This window comes from Silurus aristotelis (genome assembly GCF_946808225.1).
Source record: "Silurus aristotelis genome assembly, chromosome: 20".
In the NCBI taxonomy this organism is placed as follows: Eukaryota; Metazoa; Chordata; class Actinopteri; order Siluriformes; family Siluridae; genus Silurus; species Silurus aristotelis.
The window spans coordinates 10,088,763-10,106,313 of record NC_139593.1 but is presented as its reverse complement, the minus strand read 5'-3'; the positions used below and the strand labels follow the sequence as shown (position 1 = coordinate 10,106,313).

The 17,551-nt window shown below is 37.6% G+C and overlaps 1 protein-coding gene across 14 annotated transcripts in view; it reads left to right on the top strand.

Moving 5' to 3' along the window:
* The first annotated feature begins 387 nt into the window (after window positions 1-387).
* atf7ip (activating transcription factor 7 interacting protein) overlaps window positions 388-17,551 on the top strand; it is a 45,520-nt gene continuing 28,356 nt past the window's right edge. For 2 of the 14 annotated variants that reach the window (XR_014530501.1, XR_014530507.1), the window contains exons 1-2: window positions 808-1,146; window positions 13,778-13,854. The gene's annotated coding sequence lies outside the window, so the exon portion shown is untranslated. Of the gene's footprint in view, window positions 1,147-13,777; window positions 13,855-17,551 lie in introns of all 14 variants that reach the window. The other 12 variants (XM_083523005.1, XM_083523009.1, XR_014530495.1 and 9 more) reach the window with 12 other exon arrangements.

The window sequence follows — 17,551 nt, the reverse complement described above, 5'->3', positions numbered from 1 at the left end:
ATATATATATATATATATATATATATATATGCATGCATAGGCTCCGCCCACCTCCCTTCCCCCTCTCTCTCCACATCTTCTCACGTTTCCCTTTCCTCCTTTTTTTCTCATTACAATGCTATTTTTGTATATCAGTTTTGTATTTGCAGGATTTTTAACCTACGAGCTCTCAAATCTATTTCTCATTTCAGTTTCACAGCTCCCATTCCCAAATATTTGATGATGATGATGATATTGAGGATGGTGACCACATGTATCCTATAGCTCCAGTATGGCACTTCCCCCCCTGCATGTGGTCATGTTGTTTGAGAGGAGGAGGAGGGGAATGTGGGGGAAGGGTCGTGCACAGAGGAACGATCCCAGGAAAGTCGTTCTTGCACAGGCTTTAGTCAAAAAAACGAGGCCCATATGAGCATAAATGTTAATAAGTATGTGAAAAAAAATGCAAATATATTATTATTATATTGCATTATAATTACTAGTAACAACAATTACTATAAACAGTAACTAAAATGTTTATCGCGGTTGCAAATATGAACTACGGCGTACGATTTGTGCAAACGTGTAAATATTACGAAATGGTTTTACTGGCGCACGCTTTGGTACGACATAAATCTGAATGGCTTGCGCGTGCAAATTGTACCATTGAGATTCCTCGACCTATCCGTACTACTGTGGGTTGTTCTTTGCCTTTTATTTATTTATTTTTCTGCTAGCTTTTCGACAGCAGGTAGGAGGTGGTCGTCTTCTCTGTGTTGTCTTTTTCCACAGTCTCCCCCCCCCCCTTTTCGGCTTTGTAACGCCGCGCGCGCGCGCGAGTGAGAAAAGGAAGAGCGCTCGAGACTACAGTGTTTCACGGCGGCCGCACACACTGAGGCACATGCGCGCACACACACACACAACAACACACACACAGCACAACACACTCCTATCGTCTACAGTCATTCCACTTGTGTGTGTTTGTGTGACTGTATGCAATTCCGTCACCCCTACGCGTTGACTAGTCACGCTGTAAGCCTGGCACTTTCAAATTAGGAAAGTGAATTAGTGCATTCAAACAATACCAAAGCAAAGACCGGCGCTTTACTCATGCATTCTGGACGTACCGGTGAAAGTACACGCGCATCGCCGGTCTAAAAACACTGGGTGAGTTTTATTTTACACTTTACTAACTCGGTTTTGCACGTGTCTGGCCTGCATTTTTTTATTAACACTAAACCGGTTTCACAAAAACCGTGATCCATTGCAGACTTTTAACCAGTTACTTTTGCTTTTAACCCTGTTGCTTTTTTAAGAAAGGTGCTCTGCTCATGAGATTACATTAATGCACAACACTAGTACACATTTATATTGTCTTAAATGTTAATTTTAACATCAACGTGTGTATATATTTTTAATTGCAAAATAATTCATATTTGTTTCTGCATAGAATTGATCAAACCTGCAATTTGTATTAATTAAATACAAAGCACAATTATTTATAATATCTATAATTTAAAGAATTAAACTTAACATGGTTGCGTTTTGTGCAAGAGCACATAATTACTGTGCTCTAATTAAATGACATCATGAGCAAATTAAGCGATCCTATTAAGACTAGTTTTAACACCCTGTTAAGGTGCTGCCCCCTTGAAACAAGCTGCCATCCTGTTAAGGCCTTTGGACATCCAGCTAAGAAGGCAGCTAGTGGCAGCTACGACAATGGCGAATAAAAATTTGGCAAAAAGTAAAAAAACAAAACAAAACACATCCACTGGGAAAGTTTGAACAGCTAAACGATTAGATTCTACCCGTTCAATTTTAGAACAAACTATATTTAAATATATAGCGTTTTATTAAGTAATAAAAAATATATAACTTGTAACGCGTAAGCCTAGCATTACGCAAATGGTTAAAAGGTCACATACCTTAGTAGCAATATAGTAAAGTAAATCATAGCAGTATTTGCTTTTTATAGATTGTTATGGGTTGTACCATATTCTTTAAACCTTGGGTGTGTGACTTGGCTAATTTGGAATAAACTGTGATGGAAGGGCAAGTGGCCTAGTAGGTGGAACCAGTTACCTTTGAGTAAGGCATTAGTTACAGCAAACTGGGTGCCGAAGGTCTGAATGGCTTCAGTTTAGAGCTATATTTAATCCATATATTATTTCAAATCTGTACAAGATAGACTGGCAGCAGTTTCCACGATAATAATATTGAAAATGTTACGTCTTATTATATAAATTGTCATATTTAACCAAGTTTCTGTAAGCAGTTATAGAGGTAATTACCTAGTGGAGTTAGCATAGTTAATCACTTAGTGTTTTTAGTTGAGTATTCCCATGTGCATTTATCCGTGCATAGCACCAGTAGAGAAGTTGTTGCCTACTGAGCATGACCCCAACTTGTATACTGTAAAAGGTCCTTGCTTGTCAACATAAGTGACCCAGGTGGCCTGGCAGTCCTAAACTCAGTAATAAAACCACAATCACAGTTGTAACAGTCCATAGTACAAATGTTCCAGACCTCCTGAGCCGTTTCCTGTAGAACTATCGGAGTCCATATATCAAAACCGTTCCAGAGGTTTCTAACATATCCTGGTAGGGGTGCCTCATAAATGCTTTTATTTATTGAGGAGGACAATCACTCATGTTCTGGATAGAGGACATAGGGTGTGATGAAGCAACAATCAGTTTTTAAAATGCGTACCTAGAGCTGATGTTGTCATGTTGCCTTGTAACACTTGTCAGCAAGTGATACTTTCTTTACTCAATTTTGAATGTCGTTTAGTGTAGAAAGAATCCCTTTGCTGTATGTTCAGGTATTCCTAAAAATCGGGAATACTAAGCTTACCTGTGTTTAGAGCACAGAACTCCTTTATGGTGCTCCCCAAAACACACAAGTCGTGGAGCTGAAACCTGCCAGCTAATGGTCACCTTTATGCACATCTAAATTTTGCCTTAAATATACAAGCTGACAACACTGACTGACAATACAAAATGACCACCTGTGAACGTACCCAGATGGAGTCTTAAGGTACATAGTATACTGTGCCACTGTAACCCTTACATCTGGGACAGCATATCTGTTCTGATGGGTAGCAAATGAACAACAGGTTAAACCATAGTCTGTTCAGACAGATTGGGGCTACTGCTGATTGCATAGTTTGCTGGATTTGCTGTAGACGTATTTAAAAATGTATACCTCAGTAGATTGTGCCAACCAACACATTCTGACCCAAAGCCTGTACCTCCGCTCGGTCTGTGAATCGCATTGGATATTGAGTAAATTTTATTATCTGGTGTTCTGCTTTACATTTTCTAAATTTGAAACACCTATTGCTAATCCTCAGGTAAGACCTGCTGCAAGTTCTTTGAGGTACATCAGTCCACTTTGAGAGCTTGTTCATCCACCTCAGCAACTACTGCTGGGAGACCTTTGGTTTTCTTTGCAGTGGTCCAACACCTTATAGCATGTGTACCTTTGGAATGATAACTGACTCAAGTCTTTGTGATATGGCTGACAGACATCGAGAATTTAACCAGGATTGAAAGGTCTTGATGTGCAGTATTGTCAGCTTTTCTTACATTTACATTTGCGGCATTTAGCAGACGCCCTTATTCAGAGCGACATACAAAAGTGCTTTGAGTCTCTTGAGTCTTCTTTGGTTGTTGCTTCCAACATCTCTGCTTTTTTACAATTTGTGGACTGCATTTACAATTCAGTCAACTGAAGTCTTGCACATGATACCTCACAGTCCCTTCTTGTGATTTTCTACATAACCTGAGGTCAGGGCACTTGTCACCCAGGAGAAGAAAGTACACCCTTGTATTGGAGTGGCACTAAGACAACATGCACACACTTTGTAAACACTCTGGATGCTAAAACAAACCCAAAGACCAGGGTTGATCTGGTACATCGACTCCTGTGATAATATCAAGTAAAATGTGGATTCAATGTGGTCTCTTGCCAACGATCTGATGTTGTGAAGCTACAATATTTAAATTGGAGGGGCAAAACCAGCTCAGTTTAACCATGTGGTGGTGGTAGTAGATTAGAGGTTAAGGCATTGGACTCTGGATCGGAATGGTTCAAGTTCAAATCCCAGCACCACCAAGGTGTCACTGACTGAGCAAGGTCCTTAACCCTCAACTGCTCAATTGTACATTGCTCTGGAAAAGGGCATCTGCCAAATGACGTAGATGTATCTTCAGAAATGTCCTCTGACTTCAAAGAAGCTTGCTCTGGAATTTTGGGTACAACCTGCATCAGCTTGGTTGTTTTGGGGGCACAAACATGGCCTGTATTGTGCAGTTCTGCAGTTCTCTCTAGTAGCAATTTTTAAGACACTACTAAATGGAAAAATGTGACTGCAGACATGTGCAGCTAACAGTATCCTGCTGTTAACCTTGTGTTTTAAGAAAGGATCTCACTTTTGTGTAGTACAACCTTTGTGCCAAAGGCCTCTTCAGGAGTGAGGCCACTAGTCATTTTTTAAGAAACACTGAGCCCTAAGGTTTCTGCATTTGAGAGTTTTTATATATTATTATATATATATATATATATATATATATATAAATATATATATATATATATATATATATATATATATATATATATATTTATATGGCCACAGCTTTAGTGTGCTCTAAAACAAGCACAGAGCTCTTTGATGCATTAGGTTTGTTAGGGGAAAAACCCAGTCACTTGTTTGGGTAACGTGCTTTAGGGTTCTGATCAATTGTTAGGTGGTTAAGTTTCCACCTGCAAATATTTCCAATCTGCCTCCCTTTCAGTGCTGGTGCTGCTGACTTCCAGCAACTCCCAGAATATGTGCTCTCAGTATACTCAGGGCCCTGGGAGACCTTAAGTTTAGAGAATTATACAGCACCACTGTTCTTCAGAGTTTGTCACTGTATGCAAGGCAGCGGTACTAAGTTTGTTCGAGTCCTTTATTCATTAGGTGTTACCACAAAGAACTTTCGCATTTGAGCAGTGCCTATTGCCAGCGCCACTGCATTTCGCTCTTGTGTTTTTCTATAGGGGAATGAGAGGCCATGCCTTAGGCGCATTTTTGTTTCTCCTATAGAAAACCTTTTTTATTTACTATTCTTAGAGGGCTCTGCAGCATCAAAGAAAGGATATTCGTATTTCCATAGTGTGAGAGGTGGTTCTTACATTTTGCCATCAGCATTATGCTGCAGTTAGGGCAAGACGGTCTAGGTGTTTGCTGGTCCCAAACAATTTCAACACTTATCCAGGGGTATGGCTATGTAATGGCAATGGTTTCCAGTGCCACCCCTGACTAAAGCTTAGTAAATTTTGGTCACCCCAAAAAGACTTCTGGAAGACTTATGGTAAATTGCCCAATCCTCCAAAAACCTATAAAGACTGAGGTAGTGTGGACTTTTTGTACTCTTCACGTGGGGCTAATGGTCAAAGAGCTGATGACTGCTGTTGGTACTTGAAGAGAGTCGAATGATATTTGGTCCTATCATTTTTTTTATTTGTAAGAGGGTATTTTTGAATGATACACAAAAGGCAAGTAATGAATGCATGACTACCTATATATCGCATTTATAATGGCTCTGGATTTTTAAATGATTATTCCATGCTTTTTTCTTTTTAAAAATTTTTTTAGTGTGAAGTAATGAAATAAATGTATAGTACAGATAAGCTAGTGTGTGCTTGTGTGCTACATGCCCCACCACCTCACAGTGCTCCAGTGCTTCGATCCTGTTATCCTGCTGTATTTTTTCGTTTTTTCTGCTTATGTATTACAATAACACAGGGACTGGGCGTTGTACCACGTTCTCATTGTTTTTTTTTCATGTTTCTTGCTCTTTCAAAGTTACATATCACAGCTCATATTTCTTTGTTTGACTCATTGGTACATTTCAAAGTCTATTTTGTAAAATGTACATTTGACAACATTTTTTAAGAATATAAGTGTAGTAAAATACGAAGTATATTTGTGCAGTGTATATAATGTAGTGTATATAATTTATTTCTTTGATGTAGTTAATCTTGTATAAAGAAGAAAAAATATCACCCCTGTGTAAAATGGTATGGTCCATTCTTACTTCTTCAGTAATTTTCCACTCACTCCTCTGCATTCTCTGTGTTCACTAAAGGGAGGGGCATAACTGTGCATGGCCCTAGTGCACAGGTTGACTGTGCTGCATTGTCTTGTACATGCCTTGTTGTCTGTATAAAGGGGTGGGTTTTCAAAACCATATAGTGAATTACCTTTCTCTTTTTTTTTCTTTTGTAAAAAGGGGCACAAAACTATTTTTTTTTTAGCTAAAATCAGATTTTCTCCAGATTTACCACAGATTTGTATATGTATATATAAAACCGTAATGCTGTGCAGAGAGATTCTTAAACAGACCATACAGTGTTTAAGGTAAAGACTATGCAAATAGAGTATGCACACATTCATTACTGCCTCCCAGCATGCCTGGTGGCTAAGGATCACAAAACTCTTGCTCTGTCTGTCTAAATGTAGCTAGAATTTAATTGGAGCAAGGGCCATTTTTTGATCAAAGGTTAGCACTTCTGGTCTTTGTTGTTATGTATGTCATTTAAGATAGATTTAATTAAGATAGATCAGTGTTCCATATGTGCCTTGCAGTCAAGAATAAACAAGTGGACGTGTGCTATGTAACACTCGATTCACATATGTATGCTTACCGAATATGAATAATTTATATATATATTTGATGCTATTGGTGATATTTAAGCTTTTTTCGAATGCAGATAAAGTGTTGAGTTTCAAAATATTGCATGTCTACCTAAAAATCAGTTTACTGTAATATACTCCATCAATGTCCAATATTGTACATCTATTACAATAACTATTAATGGTTATTTTTCAAGCTCTGTGAAACCTGTCCTTTAGCTGTTTTTTTCATAGATCAAGGGGGATTAAATAAAACGTAGGAGACTGTAAAAGAATTAAAATTTTCCTTTATCAGTTTTTTATAGCCCAGGATTATGGGAGACCTAAACTTGATTGCTACCACTATGAAAAATAATTCTGAAAATGATCAGGCAACTGCAGATTTCTCCATGTGCAGTTTCTGCGCATTAGGCGTGTCGGCCAAGCTGGTGGTGATTTTTTGTTACTGCAGGAAAGGATATATGACATGGGGGGAAGGGTGGATTTAAAAGGATATTAACACACCAAAAGTTTCCATAGTATTCTGAACCTAAGCAAATGTCTTTTTTTATTACAATTTTGAAACATTCAGAAATTGTATTTGTAGTGAGATTTGCCTTGCTTTTTATTTATAAAAATGTAGTTTAGGTTATTTTGTCAGGTGAATTGTTATAATTATTAACTATAAATCCAGTTTCTCTATATGAGGGGTAAAATTGGAGGTGAACTGAGGCAAAGCTTCTTGATTGGCCAACACTTAAATATCTAAACAATGATATTTTTCTACTGCATATTTCTATTTATATCATTATTGCAACACTGCTGTGCTGTGGTTCTCCAATAGACTCAGATTACATTCTTGGGGACTAGATGATCGTACAGTTAGATCCTACACAATGTTTTATTAGCAAATGGACCATAAATAGCTACTGAAGTGTTACCATGGATTATATATAAGAAGAGAACTATGTGCAAGCAGCTCCAGCTTTATCAGTGTCCTGCAAACTACTAGAACAGGATTTATTTAATGAATGCTTCATTATTTCCCAGTCTTGTCTCTGTGATCCCAAACATTGCTATGTGTACTGTGATGAATATTCATACATTCATTTGTTTATATTTTACCTTTATGGCTTATATCTTATTTAACCCTTCTGGGTTAATGTATTAGATAGGATTAGGGGTGTTTAGGGCAACACAGCCATCATCTTTAGAATTATATTACATAATGCTCATGTGACCACTGCAGAGAGGACATTTTTAGAGGATTCTGACTTGTTAACGTTGGTTGTTCAGCAGGGGATAAGTGTTTGGGATATAGGATATAACCAGGGAAAGGGTTTAAACATAGGTACAAACTGAAAAAAAAAAAGCCCACCTCAAAAAAATTATATTTGCTGTGTGAGATAATGTAAAGACAGAATGCAATAGACACGTTTAAAAGACACGTTTAAAAGTGCTACAGCACTGGAGCAGGCATAGCTCAGTGAAACAGTTTCTCTCCCACCGAGCTGAGCTGGTGGCCATTTTGTGTTACTACAGGAAAATGTGAAGTAAAATGTCTGCTTGGGAAGAGGGGAACATATCGTAGCAACACAATTGACTTGTAGCCTTCGATTGCATAAATCCTTTACCAAGTTTCACAGTGAAGCTGTGCTGCTTTTAACATCTCAAAATCAATTGACATTTATATCGTACAATAACAGATTGCTCCCAGTGATGTTTCTTACATGAGCCCCCTTTTTTCTGTATGTTGGAGAATCAGTGTTTTCCTTTCTTTTCAGGACCAATATGGTTACTTATGTATTGGACCACATTATGTGTTGTATATATACTATGAAGTCTTAAAATAAACTACAACTGTCTATTCTTTTTCCGAATAACCTTGGTGAGTCTTGCATGGATCTTACAGTATTTTTGACAAAATAATATATCTGCTGAAATCTATTCCCTGTGGGACAGTACGATGTTTGTAGTGGTGCTTGAGATTTTGGAAAACGAGAGAGGTTACCTTGTCAAAGCATGACAGCAGCATTCCTGGCTAACCCTGCTTTCAGACTAGCAAATAACAAGTTGGTGATGTCATTCTCACTTTGTCTGTTGTGTGGTGTGACATGTCTATTTCAAATAAGAAATAAAGGTAGCCAAAATGCGTATATAGCCTGCAGTGTGATTTGTACATATCATTGTGTTGCTTGTGTTTGGGATGTTAAAAAATTTTTACCTTTATGTTTTACTTCTATTTATTACTTATTATTATTATTACTACTCAAATCGGTTAAGAACTCCCAATGTGCACAGATCTGCTATAACATTATCACTATAGACAGGTGATCAACATTGATACATTTCTACAGTGGCACCTGTCAAGGAGGGTGATATATTACGCAGCAGGTAAACAGTCACTTCCTATAAAGTATTGTGTTGGAAGCAGGAAAACTGGGCAAGCATAAGGATCTGAGCAGCTTTGACGAATGACAAATTCTTATGGCTTCACAACTGGGTCAGTGCTTCTCCAAAACAGGAGGCCTTGTCCGGTATTCCTGGTATACATTGTTTCCATATGCCAAATGTCTTCCAAGGAAGGACTTGTTTGAGCTTACAAAAGAGCTGCTTTAGTACAAACGGTGGCTATGACAAAAAGGTGTCAGAATACACAATACATCACAGCTTGCTTGAGTTCTCAGGCCTACCCTGTCCACTGCAAAAAGGGCACATCAGAACACATCAGAACTAAAGCAATTGAAGATGGTGGTCGTTTTTTTCTTTTCTTTTCTTTTACATAATATGGATGGCAAGGTGCCTTTACATTGGATACCTTGGGAAGGGATGGCACTACGATGCACTATGGGAAGGAGGCAGTGTGATGCTCTTGGCAATGTTCCACTAGGAAACTTCAGGTGGCATGTACTACCTACCTAAACAATCTTCCACCCAATCATGGCAACGGTATTCCCTAATCGTAGTGACCTCTTTCCGCAGAATACAGTTGTCCCTCGATTTATCGCTGTTCGAATCTCGCGGCCCCACTTTATCGCAATTTTCAATTTGGCACATACCGTAATTTTCGGACTATAAAGAGCACCCATATATAAGCCACGCCCACTGAATTTTAAAAATATTTTTATTTTTAACATAAATAAGCCGCAGGTGTCTACACTAATGTACTTTACACAGGCTTTAACGAAAGACACGTTACACACAGTGTAACGGGTGAAATATGTCGCGCTTCCTTTAGGAGCATAGGGGTATTTTGGGAATAGCATGCCACTGCATTCTACCGGTATTACTGCGTGTGTGTAAGACTGAGGATTATGTCCTTATTATTTTCTGATGTTAATTTCTAAGTTTCTTTGACTAACCTGTAACGCTGTTGCCAAGAAAAATAAAAAAGCACGAGTTCTGGAAACCTGTCTGTGCTTATATGATTTCTGTTGCTGGAGTTAGCGAGCTCTCCCATGACCCAGACTCAACGCGTTACAACGGCTTGTATCTAAACAGTAGCCGACCAAGTAAGTCATTGTTCACTGTCTTCCTCCTTCCTTTCACAACTATTGTTCTCGGGAGTTTATCTTTTGGCATCGTCGTGCGTTTAAAAAAAAAGTTTTTTCTCCCGATGCCGTGCAGCTCAGACCACAGGTGAGGTGCGTTTTTTTGTTTCCGTTCGGAAATTTCATTGGTCTAATGTTATGTCGCTCAGTTTTTTGGCTTGAAGTTTGTGAAACCAGGAAAACCCCAGGAAAAATTCATAAATTAGCCGCTTCGTTGTTTAGGCCGCGGGGTTCAAAACGTGGGAAAAAAGTAGTGTCTTATATTCCGAAATATACGGTAACTATTTTGTTTTGTGAATGGTCCCAATTTATCTTAAAAAAATCTAAACTAATAGTGAATTGTTTTTATGGAGTTTTATGTTGAAATAAGGTAATTTATTAATAAAAATATAATTATTAATTATAAAATGGAGTAAAAGTATACTTAAAATACTGTTCAGTGTATCATATATTTACCCGAGACAAAGAACCCGTCATGCTGTTTACGAAAGCTCGGTGCGTGGATAATAAAAATTTGCACAACGCACAACTCTAAGGCCTGGTTAACAAAACCCCTGGTGTCTTGTTCCACCAGTGTTTCTTCCTGGCAGCCAGAAAGTACCTCAGCAAAAAAAGGCTGTTTTTCAAAGTTTTACTAACCATTGACAATGCTAGCGGCCACCCACTAGATTTAGCCTACGACGGAGTACAGATTGAGTTCCCCCCAGCCAGCACAACGTCCCTTATTCAGCCTTTAGATCAAGGCATCATCTGCGCCTTTAAGGCGCTGTATACGAGGAACTCAATGCATTCGAGTCCAAGGAGTTTTGTGGTAATTTCAGCATCGAAACGTGTCTTTAAGTCATTTAAAAGGTTCTGCAGGAATTAAGACTTCAGGCGACCCCCCACTAGATGCCAGACTCCGGTTTATCTCCTGATTCGCCTGAGGCAATTCCGCATTTGGAAGAACTTTCTACTGTACATATTGTGTAGATTTCTTTTGCATTGTACCGAGTGTAAATACTGCACCAGATTTAGCCAATAAAAACAAAGAATGCAGTGACATGTATCCTTATCTTTAACTCAGCCCCTTTTTTGACTTCATTGGACACTTCAAGCAATAAACAAGCGGATTTCAAGGAGAAACATTGCATAGGCTATGCTGCAGTACTCACTATAAATGTTATATTTCTACGAAGATCATCTTGCTGTTTAAAGAGTGTGGGAGGTTGATTTATGGCTTAAACAAACAAAAAAAAGGCAATTTATCGAGAAAATCAATCTTTTCTGCGGTCGGTTATCTTTTTTTTAATAATAAATGTTGTGTAACTGGTGCAGATTTGAAATTTGTTTGCATTGTTGCCTCCTAATGTAAATGCAGGTACGGTCACAATGGCAATTACATTTTACCAATATAATATTTTTTTGTGAAAAAGTTATGTAAGTTTACATTCCTTTCATTTCGTTGTTTTATGGAATAGCCCTTTTTGAAATGTGTGCCATAGTATACATTATATACAATAAAATGTTTTTTAGAGGAAAGAGTTTTCTTGTCCAGTTGTTGTTTATAAAACAAAAAGTATACCTAAGCTATATTTTCACAGAAAGGTTCAAAGCAGTGTAGCTCCACAATGTTTAGCGAAGGTTATCACCCATTCCAGAAGAAAGTGGTACAGTCGAGTACAGCTGCCCATCCCCCTCTCCACTTCATTTTCTCTCACTATACTGTCAGGATCATGCTTAGCTAAAACTAATGCTGTTCAAGCTGAATTAAACATACACATTTCTCTTCACTGCCGGTACTAAGACTTTACTGTTAATAATTAATAAAGATAACATCATGCAGTTTTTTGGAGGAATGTAGAATGTAGTGCTTGCTAAATTGTTGTAACAATACGTTTTTCGTGTTCGGTCAGAAAACACTAAAGTGACACGTGAAAAGGGGATGTGAAAACAGGAAATCATACAGGATTTTAGGGTTTATTTATATTAAGCTCCTATTCTCGTCCTTGTTAAATGCTTTATGCGATATTAACAAGGTGTGGTCCATGCTAGTTGCATTTTTCCATTTGGTAAGTTTTTTTTTTTGTGTGTGTTTTTCCAAATAGTGGTTTATTCATTTCCCATGCTTAAACCACATCCTTTACCATATATGCCAAGAGCAGCTTCATTGTGTAGAAATGGCATACGGTGAGATTTTATTGACCTATGGTATAAGGTACATGGTACATTCCAAATATCGATGTCCCTTGCCCATATATTTTCCTCCTGTTTTTTTTTTAAAAGCAACTGCCATTAAAAAAATAAATCAAAATAGAGTTAATTAACGACTTTTACCCAAGGTAATGTCTTTTGTCTTTCTCTCGCTCTCTCTAAGAATGAGCACTGTGGTTTATTAAGGAGTTTTCTTTAGCTTCTAGGTGTTTCATTTGTACAGACAATTTGTTGGTTGTTATCTTGCTAATAAGCTAGCTACCTGTGCAAACGGACCTTGAGACTCATGTACAGGTCATCGCAGGTTTACGTAGAGTAAGACTTCTTAGCAGTTACTAATTAAAACAAATGTAGACATTGTGGTTTATTCTGTGTAGGTCTATACGCTGCAAAATTGAAGTAAATTCTCCAGGAATTCAGTGATTTAATCCGAACTAAGTAGATGAACCAGCATTGTAAGTTATCTAACTTTTATAGGTGATAAATATCCTTTTTGTGATGTGGTGATGGGATGTTTTTGGAAACTGATCTCACTGTTTTTCTCCATCAGTGTAAATTATGAATTTGATACCAAAATCCCCAATGAGATACTATATGGCAACTTTGCAAATTCTCACAGCCAGGATCAGACAAATATGTTTAATGTAAAAAAGTGGCAAAACTGTGAGATTGCTCTGATTTAAGGATATATGAAATGATGTGCAAAAAAGAGGATGACTGGGAAAAATGTAAACCTCACCAAAGCTTTAGGATTTTTTCTTCCTGCTACGTGGAACAATATAAAGACAGAGCGAGTGCTAGTCGTTCCGATTTTTTTCCAGTGCTGCTGCAGGCATATTTTTTGTGGAACGGTTCCTCTCTCGCGTGCCAATCTGGTGGCCATTTTGTGTTACTGCAGGAAAGCATGGAGCAAAATGTCTGCATGGGGGTGGGGTATGTGTTTGTGTGTGTCTGTGTGTGTGTGTGTGTGTGTGTGTGTGTGTGTGTGTGTGTGTGTGTGTGTGGGGGGGGGTGTTGTTTGGGGTTGCGGTGAGTTTTTTTAATTAATGGGAAAAAGAAATAAAAACATAACTATGTCATTGTAATCAAGCAATCACGTTTTCAGTTTTCTCCCACAACCTAGTGCATTATAACAAATTCATGGTTTGTGTTCGTTCGGACACAATTTCAAAGGGAAAAAAATGCTATAATAATTTACTAACCAGGAAAAGCACCTGGAACTTGTTTGCATCATGTGATTTAAAAGCTGTTGGTCAAACTTCGTTTAATTAAAGAAGAAAAGCACCCCAGTGAGATCGGTTCTTTCCTTTGCAGCATTCAAAAACAAAGATTATTTTATTTCTTGTGTGTTCAAAAAGTAGCATCCTCACTTCTTTTCTTCCTCCCACAGGAGGAATCTACCATCACATGCTGTGATTGAATTCTCTTCTTGACCAACACAAAATTCACAAACCAGATCAACTTGTGGTAAGTTTTATTCTCCTGCACAAGAATATCCCCATTTGTATACATTGCACTGTCCATATACAGTGGAATCTCGGAGCTCGCGAGGGTTAGGGACCAAGACCGGTCGCGAGTTCCGAATTTTCGCGACCTTTTTATACGCCCCTTCCAACCCAGTAAAAACCCAAAGAACACTATACGGAATCGATTTAAAGGAGTAAATAACACTATTTCACTCCATATCACTTAATTATTAGACAATTTTAATGAGATAAACCTTGATTAGAAATGTTAAAACTAGCGTTTTGAGCAGCTCACAGTTGCTCACGAGCCGATCTGAATGAGAGTCGCCGGTTGGAATGAAAGTCGCGATCATGCGAGTTTGCGAGCGCTGAGGCCGCGAGCTCCGAGGTTCCACTGTACACCTAATACAAATTTCAGTGTCAAAAATTTAATTTTGATTCATACAATGTCTCATACTTGCTTAATCAGTCAATATTCATATGTATAATAAAGGGGTACCCCCTGTCAGATGCAACACAAGAAAGCACAACATGTAGTCTGAAAGTTTTAATTTAAATAATAAACACGTTCCTTTTGAAAAACAAAATTTTCAACATTGTACGGGGATGTCATTTGGCCAAAAGGCGTCATTAGTTTGCTCATTCTTCTTTGTTGTTTTTGCCCGTTATTTAAATACAGAGTTGCTGTTTGGATTAAAAAAAAGCAATGGTGGGTTAGAAAAAAGTGTGAAAAATTTACAAGCTGATAAACTTTAGTTTGACAATACCTATGTAAATTATAAAAAATATTTGCAGCTACACTAAACAAACCATTAATGAAGAAGCTTTGAACAATAGAAAGTAAAAAAAATTAAATATTGAAAGATGACAGGAATCTTTATTATTATTATTATTATTTTTTATTTTATGAACAGAACTGTACATAGTTTGATAAATATTAATATAGAAAGATCAACAACCAATTAAAAGCAGAGGGCTTCACAGCTTTGGCATTAGAAATATTCCCAGCATAAAGTGCTAAAGTCAATTCGCAGAAATTAGTAGCAGTGTATTTCTCTCTTCCAAATAAAGTAAAATTGAAGTTAAAATGAATACTTTATATAGAAGCATCACCTCTATGGTTATGCATTTGATACTTAAATTTTTCCATGGTTATTTAACATAAGTTAATTCATTGATAATTTGAATTTAAAATTATAACATGACCATCTCCACAATCCTTGTTCCTTAAATTTGCATTCTATAGTAACTGCTTTCCCACTTTTTCCGGACTTCATTCTTCCCTGTTGGCTCAATATAATTTTTGAAGATCAAGTCAATGCCCTGCTCATCTGATACTTTCAAAACATGACCTATACCCCCATGACACACGTTATCAATTATGCTGAACTAACTTCAGGATGGTAAATACAATGAGTGAAAATAGTGAGTCCTGATGTTTCTTTTGCAAGTTGGTTAAGGGTTGGCGATATTGTGCAAGATTCTGCATCCTGCAATTTTTTTAAAGACATTCATTCTTGTTGTGAGCACATTCAAGGGCAGAAGCCAACAACCACGGGGTCAAAAACTGTCCAGACCGTAACTTTTTGCTGGTTACTAAATCTTGATTGTGGAATATTTACTTTGGTTTTATGTTGCTTTAGGATGAACATGCATGATTTATATACTACTATGAACCCAAGCAGAGTGTCCTGGGTATGTAGTTAATGTGGTAACTAAACAGTTAAAGTTTCATGCAGTAGGGTCTTGGGGTCTACCATTAGAAGAAGTTTGAATGCCACAGCTGGCTGGCTTCAGGTGTCTCACAGGAAGTGGTCGTGTCTTGGCTGGCAGTTGTGGTGCTGTATGGGAGAGCTAACCTTTGAGTCGTAGATGGGTTGTGTGCTAACATTCCAAATTTGCTAGTGAACCAGTATGGAATTGTTTTTCAATAGCCTTAACTTGGGGCATGTGACAAATTAATAATTTTCTGGAGTGAAAGTATTTTAAAAACATAGTGGAGAATCAACCAAAAGGATGTGGTGAAAAGGAATGGAAAAAATACTGAAGATGGATCAGCAGAAATGTCACCCAATCAGCTTTAAATGTGAGCCCTTATTGGTTCCTTCATCTCCCGTGAAGCTCATACAAATGTTTTAGTGGAATTTAAGAAACACCAGAATTACTGAACCTAAGGCAACTTGTGTTTGGTTACATGTGAACAACAGGGAGATTTTTGTGCTTGGTTTTCCCCTGCCCATATCTTACATGTGACAAAAATACAGTATTTCGGAATGGATGCTAAAAACCTCTCAAACTGGTTAGTATTCTTGCCGACGCAAAAAGAGCCCAACCACCGTTTCAAAGGGTGATGGTAGTAGATACACATGAAAACAAAATTTAAACAAATTAAAAAAATTAAAAGTGAGATTTTATTCTGACAAATGGCCACAAGAAAGTACTTGATTTCAGGAATTGGTAACCTGAAGTTGTAAAAGAAAATCATATCATTGGGAATTCTTGCCATCTCTTGCCTGCTTGTCCATACTTTTACTGAACAACTGCCAAGGCTCTTGCTAAGCTGGTGGCCATTTTGTGTTACTGCACTGTCAAGCTGCTTGTGTGAAATGGTCGAATGTAGGAGGGCCTTTTAAAGGAACCTCATCTTATAAATGTACCACATTATTTGCTTCTGTGTTCTGCCCAAACAAATGCTGCAACTTTTATTGCATTCATAAATGTGCTGTGCTTCACAGATTAAAGGTTTTTTTTTTTTTTTTTTTTGTTCTCCAGATTATAATTTTTTTTTTTTTGGCATAAAAAAAGGAAACGAGCATTAAATGACTATGTTGCTAGAGTGTTTGTCATTTAATGAGTTCTCTGAATCTAGCTTATAGATTTGGTTCAGATTGTCAAAATTTTTGATTACATACCATCTAATTACAGACTATCTGTTGAAGTATTAACTCATTTATTTTCTACATAAGCATGCAATTAATTCTTCAAAAAGCCTAAAAATGGGAAAAGGGGAAATGCCTTTCCCCAACTCTTCAGTATAGTGTTTTCTTCAGTTCAGTAATTTTGGAATAGGATGATATTGACGAAAGGGCATTTGTTGGGGGAGGGTTTTGTTTGCAGCAGAACAAGTCCCAGCCGGTTCAAACTGGTTTGCGCTGCACGCTCTGATTGGCCAGCATTGTTAATCTTTTTTCGAAGCACAGTGATCGCTAAAGCAAACATATACTAATGCTTATCTGAGTATGTTTTACATTGGGTCGGTATTTTCAGCTTACTGCCTCACTAAAGTCCTGAGTGCTACATGAGATTGTTACAGTACTTGACTGCATGCTGCATCATAGACTTGTGGATGTTTGTGCACTCAGCATGGGGTGTACATACATTTTTCCTGTATTTTTTTTTTTTAAAGTCTTGCTTTATTACTTGTGCTATAGATCGCCTGCAGAAATTTGGAGAATGTCTCACTCCCGATGTTTAGCATACACCAGTCTGTGTGTGTCTCAGGCAAGGAGCATAGAAACCATGACGTATAAAACAGATAACATGCTAGCAGTCTTTTCTAACATGAGATTTGCGGTGCTATACTTGTGAATCTTTTTTTACTCAGTAGAAAATCAACTATCCTGGAAACATAATGCATTTTAATTATATATAAGGAAAGGTCTTTCAAAGACGCTACCCCTAGTTCTGGTAACATTTGG